We start from the raw sequence: 17,125 nt of genomic DNA on the forward strand, positions 1-17,125 counted from the left end.
TGTCCAGTCAAAAGCTTGAGCCAATCAAGCACAACCCAGGCTCAGAAAACGTAGGTTGAATAATGCTGGCCTTCAGACTTCAGTACTGTAGGGGAAATACCTTGTATGTTTGTGCATACTGCAAGAAAAGATGTCAAAGTTTCATAGTTGGTAAGGTTGAATAAAGACACCAGTCCATCCAGTTCGACGTGTGTGTGTGTTTATGTCAATACCAATTCCCATATCCCTTTATATTGCACTTGATAAGATGTTCATCTAAGAGTTGTTTGAAACTATCAACACTTCCCGGTAGATACATTCCTGCTGCCTAACATCTTCTTGGCTATTTCAAAAGTTTTTCTATATGTTTTGCGCTATGTTTTGAACCTCAAATTTTTTAAATAAAATTTATAGAAAGTAGAACTATCGACAATTCCTGCTGACACCCCTTACCGCTCTGACAGTAAAGAACCCCCTGTATGGTTTAAGGTTGAATCGCTTCTCCTCCAACTACATTGAGTGGCCACGTGTCTTCTTAACCTCCCTGACACTGAAGAGTTTTTTCTCTTTACTAGAATCACCACTGAGGTATTTGTATATTGCTATCACATCTCCTTTCAAGTGTCCCTTCTTCAGTGAGAAAAAGTAAAATGCTTGTTGTCGTTCCTTATAACTGAGGTCCTCCAGCCCCCTTATTAGCTTTGTTGCCGTTCTCAGGACACTCTCCGGTTCCAGCACATCCTTTCTGAGGACTAGTAACCAGAACTAGACGACATATTCAAGATGTGGCCAAACTAGAGTCTTGTAAATTGGTAGAGTTCGACTTCTATCCCTAGAGTAAATACCTTTTTAATGCATATTCTGCTTGCTTTGCTTGACTTTGGCATGTCTGTTTTTTTTTAAATTTTTATCTTTTAAATGGATATTCATTTTCATCTTGTAACTTTTAGCGGCAGTTCTACTTTAACATGGTGACGTGATCTGATGGAAATATATCATGACTGACTGGCGAGGACCAATCCTGGATTTACAGCCTTTGTCTCCCTCATGTCAGTTTTCCTAGCCGACCTACCTATATCTTATGTTCTATTCATCTGAGAGCAATCAGTGCTGGACAAACTCCAGGAGACGGGTCTCCGAAAATGCTGCTGCTGGCGCCTAATTCATTTCTATTTATTCCCTGTACTGTAATTGCGTGTAATCAGTAAGAGTATATAACGCACTGTGCTTAATCACAATCCTCCTGCAATCTTCTGACATTGGTAAAGTGCAACTGCAACTCACCCACTAAAACACCTTAATATATGTAGCATACCTTTAATTATCAGGTGCTCACCTGACCTGTGAATGGCAATTGACTCGTTACTGCAGGTATGTCAGGACTGATATTGCATAGTAGTAGCAGTGAACATGCTGCTGTACAGAGACCAAAAGGATCCCATTAAGGAACTAGAGGGCTAAAGTGATTGTAAAGGGTCACATTTTTTTTTTTTAAATAACAAACATGCTATACTTACCTGCTCTGTGCTATGGTTTTGCACAGGGCAACCCTAATCCTCCTCTTCCTGGGTCCCCTTCCACTGCTCCTTGATACCCCCTTGCCGAGTACCTGCCTTGGCAAGCCACTTGCTATTGGCGCATTCCTGTGTAATTGCTCTCAAACCGGCTCAGTGTGTCCATAGACACACAGAGTGCAGCTCGGCCCTGCCACCGTTCCCTTAACTGCCTGTGATGGACAACAGCTGTCTCTAAGCCATTTAGGACGGAGATAGCCACTGTTCTCATGCAGAACGCTGGATTGAAATTGGGCTCAGGTGAGTATAATAACAGGAGGCTGGTAGTGGGGGGGTTCTGCATGCAAAAGGTTTTTTACCTTAATTCATAGAATGCATATGGGTAAACAACCTTGTGCCTTTAGAACAACTTTAATTCTACATGGCCAAGGGATGACTAGGATAAAGGTGGGAATGACATATCACTCCTGATTATCTGGATCCCTTTGTAGAAGGACTAAGCCCCAATTGAGATACTTAAAGTGAAAACCCATACCATGAGCTTCTCTTTTTTGCTCTCTTTTGGTCTGTTAAATATATTATTGAAATAATTTTGTTATATCTGTTTGATAAGTGAAAAAGTACCTGCTGATCCTGCTAGAAATCTAGTACCGTCCTGTGTTCCATGTAGTGTCATCTCAAGCAGTGTTATTAGCTCTGCCCAGTTCCAGGAGAACACTTCCCCCTATGTTATGGAGATGAGGAGAGGGGAGGCATGGCGTACTCCTAACAGACTTCCTTTTCTATGTGACAGTGTTGCTCCTCCATAGATAGAGCAAGTGAGCATTGCCACCCTAGGACAGGTGATGTTTGTTACTAACATGATCACCAGGTGAAAATTAATAGAAAAGAATGCTTAAAAAATAATTCATCCACCACAAAAGAAAAAAACTGCCAACATGTGCATTTTCATAGATAATTTATGCCTTCATTTAGCTATCCTTTATGTTACCTCCCTCCCTCTAAAAGTCCTATACTCACCTATCCACACTTTAAATGAGCAAATATGATTTTCTCTGCATAGATGTGAAGAAGCAGGGGACTGTCCTGTAGAGATGCAATGGTGACTGTTTGATACCCAGTGGGTTGCACAGCAAGGATCAGACAGAGATAGACATAGAGAGGTGACTTTAATACTGCAACTGTGCCCAGATTATGGACAATAAAGTACCCGGATATTCTTAAGAAACTTTAAAAGAACTTTGAAAAAAGTAGGGTTACACTGATGCCAATACTAAGCATTTGCACTTGTACTCGTGCAAATGCTCTGATACCTAAAACCGATACTTTTGCGGTGCAATTTGAGTTCATACAAAATGAATGGCCTCAGATTGAACTGCAAAGAATCGCATGTGATTTGAACAGGAATGCGATGTGATTCCTCTCCGAATCACAAGCAGTTTCCCCCACCACTCCTGTGTGGACCCAGGCGTGTTATAGTGACTTCAGCCTGGGTTCACACCAGAATGGTGCTGGAAACCGCATGCAATTCGGACATGAATTGCACTGCATTCCTGTTCAAATCACATAGGATTCTTTGCAGTGCGAATTGAACCTATTAATTTTGTATGGGCTTAAATCTCACTGCAATTGGTGTCAGTGACTACCTGAGCACAAGTTTCGGTACTTGTACTTGCTGCTAAAAAACAAGTATCAGTGCATCCCTAGAAATAAGCCTTAACTGACCTCTGTAACTGCATGGGCTGTGGAGTAATACATTCACAAAGATCCCAGCAAAGATTTTGAAGATATTTTCAAACAGCTTTCAGCTCCTGAACCTTTTATAAATGATTTTTCCCACAGTGCCTGCAGCTACAGAGGTCAGTAGTAGCTTATTTAAAAAGTGTTGCCACTGTGGGTTAAGAATGTGTAAATAGCTTAAGATCCATATTTACAGGATAGGTAACCTATATGAACAGAGCTAGAAGACTGGGGATGTTTAGCTATTAGTGAGCTGTAAGGCCAAGCATGCCATGCCAGCCACTGTCTGGTACAGCCCTCTGCCTCATGAATCTTCACAACAGAGGGAGGGTCAAACACACGACAGCTACTCTAAATGGAAAGTGTCGGAGTCAGCAACTAGCGGGTTAATCACTAAATAGAATACACTTCATCTGTGCAATAAATGGTCCACAAATGACCTTCTTCATAGCAATTAACAAATCATCTGCTAAATCTATGAATCTTAATATTCAGATCTATTCTGTCCACTTCATACAATTTATCTGCAAATACTTATTGGACTTTTGATTCTAAATATAATTAGCTGATAATTTTGCCTGGATGAATTACTTTTCTGGAAAGCCTCTGCAGCCTTCGAGCCACATTATCTTGTAATAATGAATGCGATAGGTGATTTCTTTTTTTTAATATATATTTTTACTGTAATGAGGATGAGACAGCGTTGTGACACCTGAATCTGGTAATAACAGTAGGCTGCTAATTATCGACAGGATTTTTTTTTTAATGTGCGCACAAGGAGTAGAAAAAAAAATCCCTCATTATTAAAAGAATTAAAAAAAAAAAGTTAAAATTATAAGTGACACCGGCGGAAAGTAAATAAAACGGAGTGATTAAAACATCCCTGCTTTAAGGGTGTTTTTAATTAAATGCAAATGCTAATGTTGTCATACTTAGCAGATGGGATTACAATTAGTTATTGTAACTGGTATTTCGTATTGCGTCTTTTGCGGCTCATAGTCAAGATCTGGATATTAAAAAAAAAAGGTGATACATTCCTTGAGACATTTAAAGTAGCAATGAACCTAAACCACAAGCTGGATGAACTAAGGACGTGTTCACACTTGAGAACTCCTATACACTTTACAGCACCTTGAGAGCATGTTAAAGGACCACAAAACTTAAAAGGAATACACCGTTACAATGGTTACATTCTGTGAAAAAGCTATATATACTTCATGTAGCATGCAAGCAAGATGGCGGCGGGAGCAGACATGCGATAGGAGCTCCTGCGCTCCTAGCCCCAATCCGCTGCCATCCGGCCCGCAGCGGACCCCAGCGGGGCCCCTAAGACACTCCCGGCCCAGCCCGACCACCAGGGTAAGCTCCTGGACCTTTTCCCGGAGCTCCGGGAATCGCGGCCTACCCGCGCACCCGAAGCCGAGCCTCAATTTTTGCCGCGACCGGACCGCATCGCCGGACACCCGCCCGGACCGTCTCCGCTCTGCATACCGGGTACCACCGACCTGCCTGCCTGCCCAGGGCCCTCCCCATCAGCCCTGGGTCCTCATTGACTACCCTAGACCACCAGGAACAGCAAGCAAGGACCACCAAGCTGACAGCAGCCCAGGACCACCCCCGGATACCTGCATGGCAGCACCACCAGAACGGGTAAGCTGCCAGCACCGATCCCCACAGACCTGCCAGCCTTCGCAGGGCCCTCCCCACTAGCCCTGTGTCCATCCCTGACCACCAGGAATCAGCTCAGGCCCACTGATCGCTGCTCCGCTGCCCAACCCATACGTCGGTTCTGGGCCCACCCCTGGTCACCCTGCACCCAGCTACCGGGCACCCAGCTACCGCCCCTGGACACCCACCGCCCAGCTACCGGGCACCCAGCTACCACCCAGCTACCGGGCACCCAGCTACCACCCCTGGTCACCCAGCTACCGGGCACCCTGCTACCACCCCTGGACACCCAGCACCCAGCTACCGGGCACCCAGCTACCACCCCTGGACACCCAGCACCCAGCTACCGGGCACCCAGCTATCACCTCTGGTCACCCAACACCCGGACCACCCAGCGAATCAAGATGTCGCCCAGCGAATCTCCCGGACCACCCAGCGAATCTCCAGCCACCGAGCCGCCAACATCACCAGACGCTGTGCCTACCAACACCCCCAGACATCGCACCCTACGACCCCTCCACTCGCCGATCCACTGGACCCACTGAAGACCCCTCGGACGCCAGCATACTGCACTCACAGATTGCAGCTACAGAAGGACTCTAATGGACTTCACGGTGATACAGACTCTCCACATCACCTCGCCCTGACCCGTATCCCTTCACCTCCCCCGACCCGAACAGCACTGCACTCACCCCAGCATGCCACCTGCACTTCTCCTCCTCGTCTTCCTCTCCTCCATCCCAAAAATCGCCTCCCTCTACCCGCCCACCCCGCCAAAACAGCTCTACATTGCCCCTTCACTTCTGCCCTCTCCACACTACGGCACTCACCACCTCCTCCTGGTACTCCACTCCCCGGTCGACCCACGTGCCACCACTACCAGACCCACACGCTCCTACACCTCCCATTCCCATGCCACCCTCCTCACCCTTCTCCTTCTCCTATCCGCTGGGGACATCTCCCCGAACCCTGGCCCCTCACCACCTCTCCCCCCCTCCAGGGACCCCCCTGCCCCCGCCAGCCGCCGCAACCCCCTCAACCTCATACCTGTGCGCCTCCTCCCCGCATCCATCCCCCCTCTCTCGGTTGCATTTCTGAACGCCCGTTCGGTTTGCAACAAACTAACTGCCATCCATGACCTCTTTATCTCCCGCTCCCTCAACCTCCTAGCCATCACCGAAACCTGGATACAGGCCACTGACACTACCTCCCCTGCGGCACTCTCCCATGGAGGTCTCATCTGGTCCCATTCACCAAGACTGAGCGGTCACAAAGGTGGTGGTGTCGGCCTGCTCTTATCACCGCTGAGCACCTTCCAGGTCCTCCCTAACCCCCCCTCCCTAACCTTCTCCTCCTTCGAAGCTCACTGCATCCGGCTCTTCTCACCCACCCCCCTAAGGATCGCAGTGATCTACAGGCCCCCTGGATCCATAGCCCGCTTCCTGGATGACTTCGCCGCCTGGCTTCCCTTCTTCCTCTCCTCTGAGCTACCGACCATCATCCTCGGGGACTTCAACATCCCCATCAATGACAACACCCCAGCTACCTCCCAACTCCTCCACCTAACCTCCTCCTTCGCGCTCACACAACACACCCAATCCTCCACCCACATCAATGGGAACACCCTGGACCTCGTCTTCTCCCACCTCTGTACCCTCAACCAGTTCTCTAACACACCCTTCCCTCTCTCCGACCACCACCTCCTCACGTTCTCCACCTCCCCTTCCCCCAACTCCCCCCCCCCAGTGCGCCAAACCATCACCAGCCGCAACCTCCGCAACCTGCACCCGGCCCCCCTCCACTCGGCTGCCGACCGCCTACACGACAGCATCCTTCCACTGTCATGTCCTGACCTAGCCACCTCCACGTACAACGACTCACTATCAGCTACACTAGACTCTCTGGCACCCCTAACCACACGCAACATCAAACCCAGACCACTCCAACCCTGGCAGAACGACCACACTAAACGCCTCAAACGCCGCAGTCGTGCGCTGGAGAGACTATGGCGCAAAACCAGGTCCCCTCATACATTCTCCCTCTACAAATCTGCCTTCCTCACCTACACCTCCTCCCTCCACGCCGCCAAGCAGGCCTACTTTGTTAACCTGATTAACACCCTCTCCACCTGCCCTCGCCGACTCTTCTCCACCTTCAACTCCCTGCTCTCTCCCCCCCTTCCTCCACTCAGTACCTCACTTACCGCCCACGAGATTGCCACTCACCTCCACAGCAAGATTGACGCTATCCGCAAGGACATAGTCAACTTGCAATCTACCTCCCCATCTAGCCTCCCCCCTTCTATCACCCCCTCATCTCTCCCCTCCTCTGACCTCGCAACGGCACTGCCCCCCACCACACCCAAGGCCCTGCCTACCGTAACCCCCCCATCACTGCACTCCTTCAGCCCTAATACCACTGAGGAAGTCAGCAGAGTCTTCTCAGAAGCCCGTCTCACTACCTGCCCCCTGGACCCTATCCCCTCTCAACTCCTCCGGTCACCCCCCTCTTCCCTCATCCGCTCCCTTACCCACATCTTTAATCTCTCCCTCTCTACTGGCGTATTCCCCTCCCCCCTAAAACATGCGCACATCACCCCCATACTCAAAAAGCCCTCTCTGGACCCCACTGACCTCAACAACCTCAGACCAATTTCCCTGCTGCCACTCACTTCCAAGCTCCTTGAGCGCTTGGTCTTCGATCGCCTAAGCGCCCACCTAGATGACAACAACCTCCTTGACCCACTACAGTCCGGCTTCCGTCCCCTACACTCCACCGAAACTGCCCTCCTCAAAATCACCAACGATCTACTAACCGCCAAAGCCAAAGGCGACTACTCTGTCCTCCTCCTCCTAGACCTCTCTGCGGCCTTTGACACAGTCGACCACCCCTTCCTCCTTAATAAACTACTCTCCCTTGACATCAGAGACACCGCTCTCTCCTGGTTCTCGTCCTATCTATCCCAACGCTCCTTCAGTGTCACCTACAATGGTGCCACCTCCCCTTCTCTCCCCCTCTCTGTTGGGGTCCCCCAGGGCTCTGTCCTTGGACCCCTTCTCTTCTCCATCTACACCTCCTCCCTTGGCAAACTCATACACTCCCACGGCTTCAATTACCACCTCTATGCTGATGATACTCAAATCTACCTATCCACCCCTCACCTCACCCCCTCATTCTCCGCCCGCATCACTCACCTCCTAAACGACATCTCTGACTGGATGTCGCTCAACTTCCTCAAACTCAACCTCTCCAAAACCGAGCTTCTCATCTTCCCCCCAGCCCGCGCCCCCCCCCCCATCCTTTCCATCACTACCAACAACACCACCATCAATCCCGCCCAGCAAGCCAAGGTCCTTGGCGTCATTCTGGACTCAAACCTTTCCTTTCAACCTCATATCAAATCTCTCACAAACACATGCAGGCTCCACCTCCGGAACATCGCCAGGATACGTTCCTTCCTTACCCCAGACACCACTAATCTACTAGTACACTCCCTGATTATCTCACGCCTGGACTACTGCAACTCCCTCCTCACCGGCCTACCCCAGTGCAGGCTCTCCCCGCTTCAGACCATCCTGAACTCAGCGGCCAGACTCATCCACCTCACCAGCCGCTCCACCTCTGCCACCCCCCTCTGCCTCTCCCTCCACTGGCTCCCCATTGCCCAACGCATTAAATTCAAATTGCTCACCCTGACCTATAAGGCCATTCACAACACTGCCCCTAACTACCTCACCGATCTGATCCCCAGGTACCACCCTACCCGTACCCTTCGCTCTTCACAGGACCTTCTTCTATCTTGCTCCCTGGTCTCCTCCTCCCACGCACGACTGCAAGACTTCTCCAGGTCCTCCCCCATCCTCTGGAACTCACTACCCCAATCCATCAGACTGTCACCGTCCCTCCTCACCTTCAGGCGCTCCCTGAAAACCCACCTCTTCAGGGAAGCCTACCCCACCCTCACCTAACAGCCGCTGCCCTTCCCTCCTCCTACCACTTCATCCCCCACAGCCGCTTCCTCCGGTGCCTCTACCCCCTCCCTCCTAGATTGTAAGCTCGAAAGAGTAGGGCCCTCTAACCCCTTGTGTACTGTTTGATGTTACTGTTCTGTTTCATGTATTGTCCCCCCCCATTGTACAGCGCTGAGCAAACTCTTTGGCGCTATATAAACACGATAAATAAATAAATAAATATTCACAACTAAGTTAACCAAAAAATTACAAGATGTTTGACGTTGGACCTAATTCTTTACAAAAAGTTTCAGTAATTGGCATTTTGTAGTTTTCTACTTTTACTGAACTGTATGCTTTAATAAAGTGTTCCATACAATACCACCTTACTTTTAAAGGATCAGTGCACCTGAATACTATTTAGGTGGATAACAAATGCTGGAGGGTTACACTACCTGTCAGTTTCCTATTAAAAGCTCTGCTGAAGTCATCTCCACACTTTGGTTCCCAGGTCTGAGCACCTGCCGTAACCCGTTATAAGAGGTCCTATCACCATATTGGTCTTTTATTACCTTTTATGAAAAATGCAACAGTTTGAACACCCCAAAGTGCAGCAAGGGTAGAAGCCCCAGTCCCAATCAACAGTGTTTTAGAGAGATACAAAAAGCCAATGGGTCACAAAGCCTATCAAGCCCTACCTATAACCACTTCTGGGTTACCACACATATCTGTTCTGATACACTTTGGAAACTTTTACATCAGGGTTTCATAAAGGTTTTTACCCAAATAAGAAAATGTTTACCTTACTTGTGCCCAAGAATAGGAATTGTGCATTACCTGTAAATTAGGACTGGTATTCTTAAAGCTGAGCTCCAACCAAAAGGGGACAATCTGCTTTAAGTCTTTGTCCCCCACTCCCCAATTGGCACCTTTGGGGAGCGGGGAGTGGGTACCTGAATTTGACAGGTACCTGCTCCCACTGCGATCGTCTAAGGTAATCAGAAGCGAAAGTTGAGGACACCGCTGGACCAAAGGACAGGTAAGTGGCTGTATTTTAAAAGTCAGCAGCTACAGTTTTTGTAGTTGCTGACCTTTTTTTTTTTCAGGTGGAACTCCGCTTTAAGACCATGGGTTATATGCGGTTATCTTCAGGTGAATAGACACTGGTAAAAACTTACTAAAGCCACCCCAACAGCTTACCTATATGATACTGTCCACTGTCTGAGGATACATTTTTTTAGCAAAAAAGAGTGATTAAGACACCTATGGGAGGGACCTGTGTCCTGTACTGTACTCCAAGATAAGAAATTTGCAGGTAAGTCAAAACTCCTATTATCTCAATCATTCAGTACAAGACTGGTATTCTCGAACAATGGACCATACCCAAGCAAGAGGTGGGCAAAAAAGATAGCAACCTAGAGTTGCCAACAGGCCCACAAGAAACACAAGGGTTTAAATAACCCAAAGAAAATATTCAGATAACAGCTTGAAGCACCTTCTGAATGAAGCTTGCATCAGCTGGGACTTGTACATCCACCTGGCTAGACTGAGAGAACGTGTGAACAGAGGACCAGGTGGCAGCCTTGCAAATCTGTGATACAGCAGTTGGGAAAAGGAACCCTTCCAATCTGACAGAGCTAGAGCAGGTGGCGAAAGAAGAGTGGTCCAAAATTCTAGTAGAGAGGTGTCAGAAACTCACTGATAATTACAGGAAGCGAGTGATTTAAGTTTTTTCCAAAGGGTGTGCTACCAAATATTAAATTGAGGGTGACAATGATTCTGTCCAGTCCATTTCTGTGGTTTTGCGTGGATTGTGTCAGATTTGGCTTTCTGTTTCTCCACTTTTTGTGTCATACCAAAACAAACAAAAGAAATAAACATTAGAAAGCCTAAACATTAGTAATTTCAACAATTTTCTGGTGCATTATCTGACAAAAATACAACGGTGCCAATATTTTTGGCCATAACTTGTATAACGGGAATGTGAGGATCAGAACTGGACCAGGGAAAAATGCAAGAAGGTGACCTGGTCTATTGAATCGTGTTTTCTTTTACATGATGTGGATGGCCGAGTGTGTGTGCATCAGTTACCTGGGGAAGAGATGGCACCAGGATGCAGTATAAAAAGAAGGCAAGCTAGTGAAGGCAGTGTGATGCTTTGGGCAATATTCTGCTGTGAAACCTTGGTCATGCCATTCATGTGGATGTTACTTGACAAATACCAACTACCTATACATTGTAGTTGACCAAGTACATCCCTACACTGGCAGGATAATGCACCCTGCCATACTGTAGGAATGGTTTGAGAAAAACAACATCAAGTTTCTGGTGCTGACTTTGCCTCCTTACTCTCCAGATCTCAATTCACTAAGCATCTGTGGGATATGCTAGGAAAACAACCCATGGTCCCACATCATGACTTACAGGACTTAACGGATCTGCTACTGATGGCTTGGTGCCAGATACCACAGCATAGCTTCAGAGGTCTACTCAATATTGGATGGGTCATTACATTGTTATGGATGATATATATATACTTTTTTTTAAATAAGTGATAATGTGGCCATTGTTCTCAGCAGCATAAGGTGCTTACTGTCACAAGTTAGCTTGCAGCCTTTTGTGTGTTTATTCTTACCTCCTTGCTGCTCTTGATTCCTTCACATGTGTGTTTGTCTGTGTTCACTTGTGGGCGTCATCTGCTATTCCCTGGGTTTTATGTCCTTCCCTTTCACCACTTCCTGTGCCACCTCTAGTTCTTTACCCTCTTTGCTGCCCAAATCTTTGGTCCCTTTACATATACATATGTTGTAGCTCAGAGCTCCTATGTCGCTACCTTCTGGGTTGGTGGAGGTCCCAACATCTGTGACCTCTGTACCATTTGAGTTACCAGATTCATGTGCTGTGCATGCTGAGACCCCAAAACTCCCTTCAGCTGCTTTGGACCCAGCCGTGGTTTCCATATTAGTAGCTACTGTACCCTCTGTCCCCTGTCATGCCCCCATACACCCTACTGTGCCCTCCCTGGCAGCCTCCTCACCAGGCCCTTCATCCTGGTTATTGGTGTTTGCTCCAACCCAGTTTCCTGTCGTATGTTCTCCTATTCTTACTCCTTCTGAGGCAAATGTTTCCAAGAGCTTACATCTGTCAGATTCTAAGTACAAAGTAACTGCAGATTGTCATCACCGGGTGAGTCCCAAATATTTCCCGGGTGACAAAGTTTGGCTCTCTACCAAGAGTATCTGTCTACGGGTACCCTTTATGAAATGTTCTCCTCGGTTCAAGGGTCCCCTTACCATCCTTCACCAGGTCAATCCTGTTGCTTTCAAACTCCGCCTTTTTTCACATCTGAGAATCCATAATGTTTTCCATGTTTCTCTTCTGAGCCCGTATATCATCAACAGGTTTTCCCGTCCTCATCATCATTCTTCCCCAATAGCGAGTACTTCAGATCAGTATGAAGTCAAGCAAATCTTGGATTCTAAATTCATCAGAGGGAGGCTCTTGTATCTAACTGACTGGAAGGGATATGGTCCTGAGGAGAGGTGTTGGATTCCTTCTACTGATGTTTCTGCACCCCGTCTGGTGGAATTTTTTCATCAGAGGTTTCCCCCTAAGCCTGGCCCTAAAAAAGTGGGGAGACCTTGTAAGGGGGGGGGGGGGTACTGTCACAAGTTAACTTGCAGCCTTTTGTGTGTTTCTTACCTCGTTGCTGCTCTTGATTCCTTCACATGTGTGTTTGTCTGTGTTCACTTGTGGGTGTCGTCTGCTATTCCCTGGGTTTTATGACCTTCCCTTTCATCACTTCCTGGGCCTCCTCCTAGCTGGCTTGTCTATTTAAGACATGCTCAGTCTGTCCCACTTTGCCTGAGCAACTTCGTGTTGTTGGAGCTCCCGTGTTCCCGCTGTGAATCCTGTATTGTCTATCTGTGTACCGACCCTGGCTTCGTTCCTGACCTTGCTAGTTTTCCACCTGTCCTGACCACGGCTTACCCATTGGATTCCCTGTGTCTTCTACCTTTCACCCTGCTCCCGCTAGCGGTCTTCTCCACTTCAGCTGGGTATACCGGGGGCCGCGACCTGGTCCCAAAATGCAGCAAGTCCTTCCCCACCATCGGGAGCCCTGGTGAACAAGCAGGCTGGGGCTTAGATTCCACGCCCTGGGGAACCTGTGGATTTAGAGAGCTCACTACCATAGGTCGTGACACTTACACTCCTTGTGATGAAGGGGGGGGGGGGTGGCAGCAACAGTCCAACCAGAGCAGAGGCATAATCTTGTATAAAATACAGAGTAAATACACTGTGATGAGCTATGCAAGAGGATGCGTCAGCAGGAGGCAGGGAAACAGCAATACACTGATCCTCCTAGTGAAGAGCTGTGAAGAGGTGCATGTCAGCAGATGTCTGACCATGGGAGTACAGGCCCGATGTACATGTCCACTTTATCCTGTATCTCCCAAGTAGAATGCAAAGAAGCAAGCAGATCACACTGGGATGGATGTTCCTCCATGCCTTGGCATGGTGAGTTTGAAATTGGAAAGCAGGGGAACTAACAGGATCACCAGGTAAAAAGAGAACAGGATACTTTTTTCATACAAGTACATGGCAACACAGACATATCAGAAATATAAAAGTGTTGGTTTAACATACACTTTAAGTAGAGGCAGAATAGTCTCCCCTGAAGAGTTGAGTTCGAGATAACTGGCCAAATTGGGGTAGGGAGTTCCAATAAATGGGAGAGGCTTGAATGAAGTTCTGAAGGTGAGCATGAGATGAGGTGACATGGGAGCTAGAGAGCAGGAAGTCTTAAAAGAAGTGGAGAGGACAGTTTGGGTTAAATTTTAAGACAAGGATGGTGATAGGGAAAATATGAATGAGCTTTATAAATCAAAAAAGGCACTCACCCTCAGCAATCTCATGATACCAAGAAATGGCCCAGTAACATCACCCTTGCCTGAAGCTGAAGGGAAGTAAATTTTACTACTTTTTTTATTTTCTTTTAAGTGTGTGTTTTACATGGGGGACCATAAGATGAGTGGACCTTACAAAGTCTGCTTAAGCATAAGCAAAAGAGCAACGTAATGTTTTGCCAGAAACTGTTCCACTCCATTGGCATCCTGCCCCTGTTAAGATTGTTCTGCATAAACAAAAAAAACTTTTCATGTAAGGAAGGTATCTAGCAGAAAGTTTAGATAGGTGGCAAAAAGGAATGGCGAGAGGCCACCCACTACGGTGATGTTCTCAGCTAAAATCCAGGATGCAGCGGGAACTGCAGATAAAGAAAAAGAAACTAATTGCACACTTTCTCCTACTTTATTTGTGTAAAATTTTCCATCTGCTACATCTAAAGACGTCTAAACTGTTCGTATCAAACCTGCGCTCTGCTGCCAGCTGTGCCCATTAAAGATTTCAAAATGCCGGGTAAATGAGCCATCGTAAAATGCAGTAGTGTAGGTCCATCTGCCCACAACTGGTAGGAGACCCAGTACCTGGTCTCTGTAAAAGTGCGACTTGTACAATTAAAACCGATTTTTTTTTTTTCCAGTTTTTTAATTAATCAAAGGCTTGAAATCTGTACATGTTAGTTGTTTTTAGGTAGTGTTGTTATATAATTATTTGTAATTCTGACCAATCAAGAATAACTGAAATTAGTGATACAGAAAAACATGCAGCACATACATACTCAGCCTAGCTCTATACAGAACAATGTTCACTGTACATATACTGTAATTATAATATCCAATCAGGAAATGGCTGGCTGTGGAGGCCTACATATGTATGCCATCATTGCTCTCTACAATGCCATACTGAATAAGCCCAAAAAGCCTCATTATGTCACATAATCAGGAATACATTCCTGTAATGTATAGTCTGCAGTGGGTGGAAGAATACATGGACAGCACATTTTTAGAACAATGAAGAGAAATTTTACTAAAGGGTAGTCTGCTTGCATGTTATACATGCAAAGATGAAAAGCAGCAGCCCAAGGTGGGTAGGCTATGTTCCTGCAATGCACTTTGAAGCTAAACCACTTGGTGAAAAAAATCAGACTCGGTTCCCTGTGCTAAGAGAGCATTAATATACCTTCCACACACGCACCCCTCACTGACAAGTGCAGATAGCAGACTAATATACAGGAACCAACAAATGTTTTTCCTTTTTTCCCCTGCATGCAGTGTGGTGCACAAATATAAATAAATAAATAAATGAACATGCGCAAAAAATTGGATAGGGTATGCAACTGGTTCCCTCCCAAGGTGGAAGGACCTCCCTAGCCCCTAGTACACAAGACTCCTAATGTGGCAAGGCACTCTGGTCCACTTAGAGAAACGGCTTGGTGGACCCCTCTTCTCATGGCTAGCCAAAGCCAACCACTGAGTACTAGGTTTAGGGGGTTCACCTGAAGACAAACACTCAGGCAGGGGAAGACGGAACCTGGGGGCCACTCATCCTCTCCCTAAACTTCAGGGTAGGCAGGAAAACAACACCCTACAATCCAGTGGGTAAAAAAAAAAAGACAGATGAAAACGTGCAGCACATTGACTAAGTGGTTGGCACATCTGCCTAGCAGCACTAGTCATTGGTTAAAACATCAACCATGGCACTACCTGTACATGGCATGTTCTCCCTGTGCCTGCGTTGGTTTCCTCCAGGTACTCCAGTTTCCTTTCACACTCCAAAGGCATGCTGGTAGGTTAACTGGCTCCTATCTAAATTGGCCCTAGTATGTGCACATTTGAATGCTAGTTAGGGACCTTTGATTCTAAGTTCCTTGAGGGCAAAGAATGATGTGAATGTAAAACATAAATGTAATTTATTTGACAGTGCTATCTAAGTACCTGTAATTAATAAAAAATAAATAAGTGCAGTGACAAACTTTGTGGCTCATGACCATTTGATCACCATGACAGCCAAATAATGGTGATTATATGGAAGTTGGTTTTAAACAATGTTCTCCAGCTTACACATAGCACAATGCTTCTCTCTTTTTGTGCACAGAGAAAAAAGTACAATGCTAGAAACACAGTATGTAAAAAAAAAAAAAAAAAAAGCGAAAACGTTTAGTTCAAACCGGTAAGTGAAAAGTTACCAAAATGCAATTTTTTTAATACATTTGTTTCCATCTGTCAGAAAGCAGGTTTCTTGTGCCCACATTTGCATGCAGCACACTTCTCCCACTCGCAGTCTGAAATCTTCTGCACAGGGATTGCAAGGCCGATATCAAGACAAATTCAGATACTTGCACTGCTTGCATTTAAAAAATAGATTAATAAATGATTTATTACTGAATACAGAGCTTCATTAATTTGTGTATTTTATTCTGCCTGGATTGCTTTACATTTGACATTTTCACATAATTTTACTTTTAAAAAATAGGTCTTTTGATTTTGGTGGATTTTTGTTTTAAGAAAAAGAAAAGAAAAGTTGTTTGTAGCTTATACAAATGTAAGTGCAGTGCTTTGCAAAACCCTAATCTCTCCCAATTACATAACAATATTCGAATACATCAATCAGTGAATACCAAACCTTTTTTTGTGAATTAGTATTTAAATTGGCTTGTAAATTCTTGCATGTACAATGTGATGTCATGACCAGAGGTGGACTGAAGACCATTCAGCTGGGTAGTAAATAAACTTTCACTTGCTGATTGATTTACATACATTGCATTTGACTATACAACTCTGTGGTGTGGATTTACCAAAGGCACACTGTGCATTTTGCAAGTGCAGTTGCAAATATAAATGTGGTAAAGCATCACTTTGTAAAGAATATACAATCAGATGCAAAGAGAAAAAAACTGCAGTTTTGCTTGCACATGATTGGATGATGGAAATCATCAGAGCCTTACCAAATTAACTAAGCTCTAGGGAAAATAAGTGTAACTCCATTTTCAAGGTGCACAGTCTGCTTTCCTTTAGTAATTCCACCCGTGTGTCAGAATAGTCTTTAAGTTTATTTATTTGTTTATTTCAAGTAAATATATAGCACTGTCAATTTTATGCAGTGCTTCACATATATATTGTACATTCACATCAGTCCCTAATCCTCAAGGGGCGTACAATCTAAGGTCCCTAACTCACATTCATACATACATATACTAGGGCCAATTTAGACAGGAGCCAATTAACTTACCAGCATGTCTTTGGAATGTGGGAGGAAACCGGAGTACCCGGAGGAAACCCACTCAGGCACAGGGAGAAAATGAAAGCTCCATGCAGGTGGTGCCATGGTTTGGATTCGAACCAATGAACCTAGTACTGCCAGGCGGAAGTGCCT

General features: G+C 46.2%; 1 protein-coding gene across 6 annotated transcripts in view; it reads right to left on the reverse strand.

The window, feature by feature from the left end:
- QTMAN (queuosine-tRNA mannosyltransferase) overlaps positions 1-17,125 on the reverse strand; it is a 400,061-nt gene that overhangs the window by 98,905 nt on the left and 284,031 nt on the right. The window lies entirely within an intron of this gene.

The sequence above is a fragment of the Staurois parvus genome, unplaced genomic scaffold (genome assembly GCF_062004578.1).
Source record: "Staurois parvus isolate SC_StPar_1 unplaced genomic scaffold, SC_StPar_1.0 ptg000216l, whole genome shotgun sequence".
NCBI lineage: Eukaryota > Metazoa > Chordata > Amphibia > Anura > Ranidae > Staurois > Staurois parvus.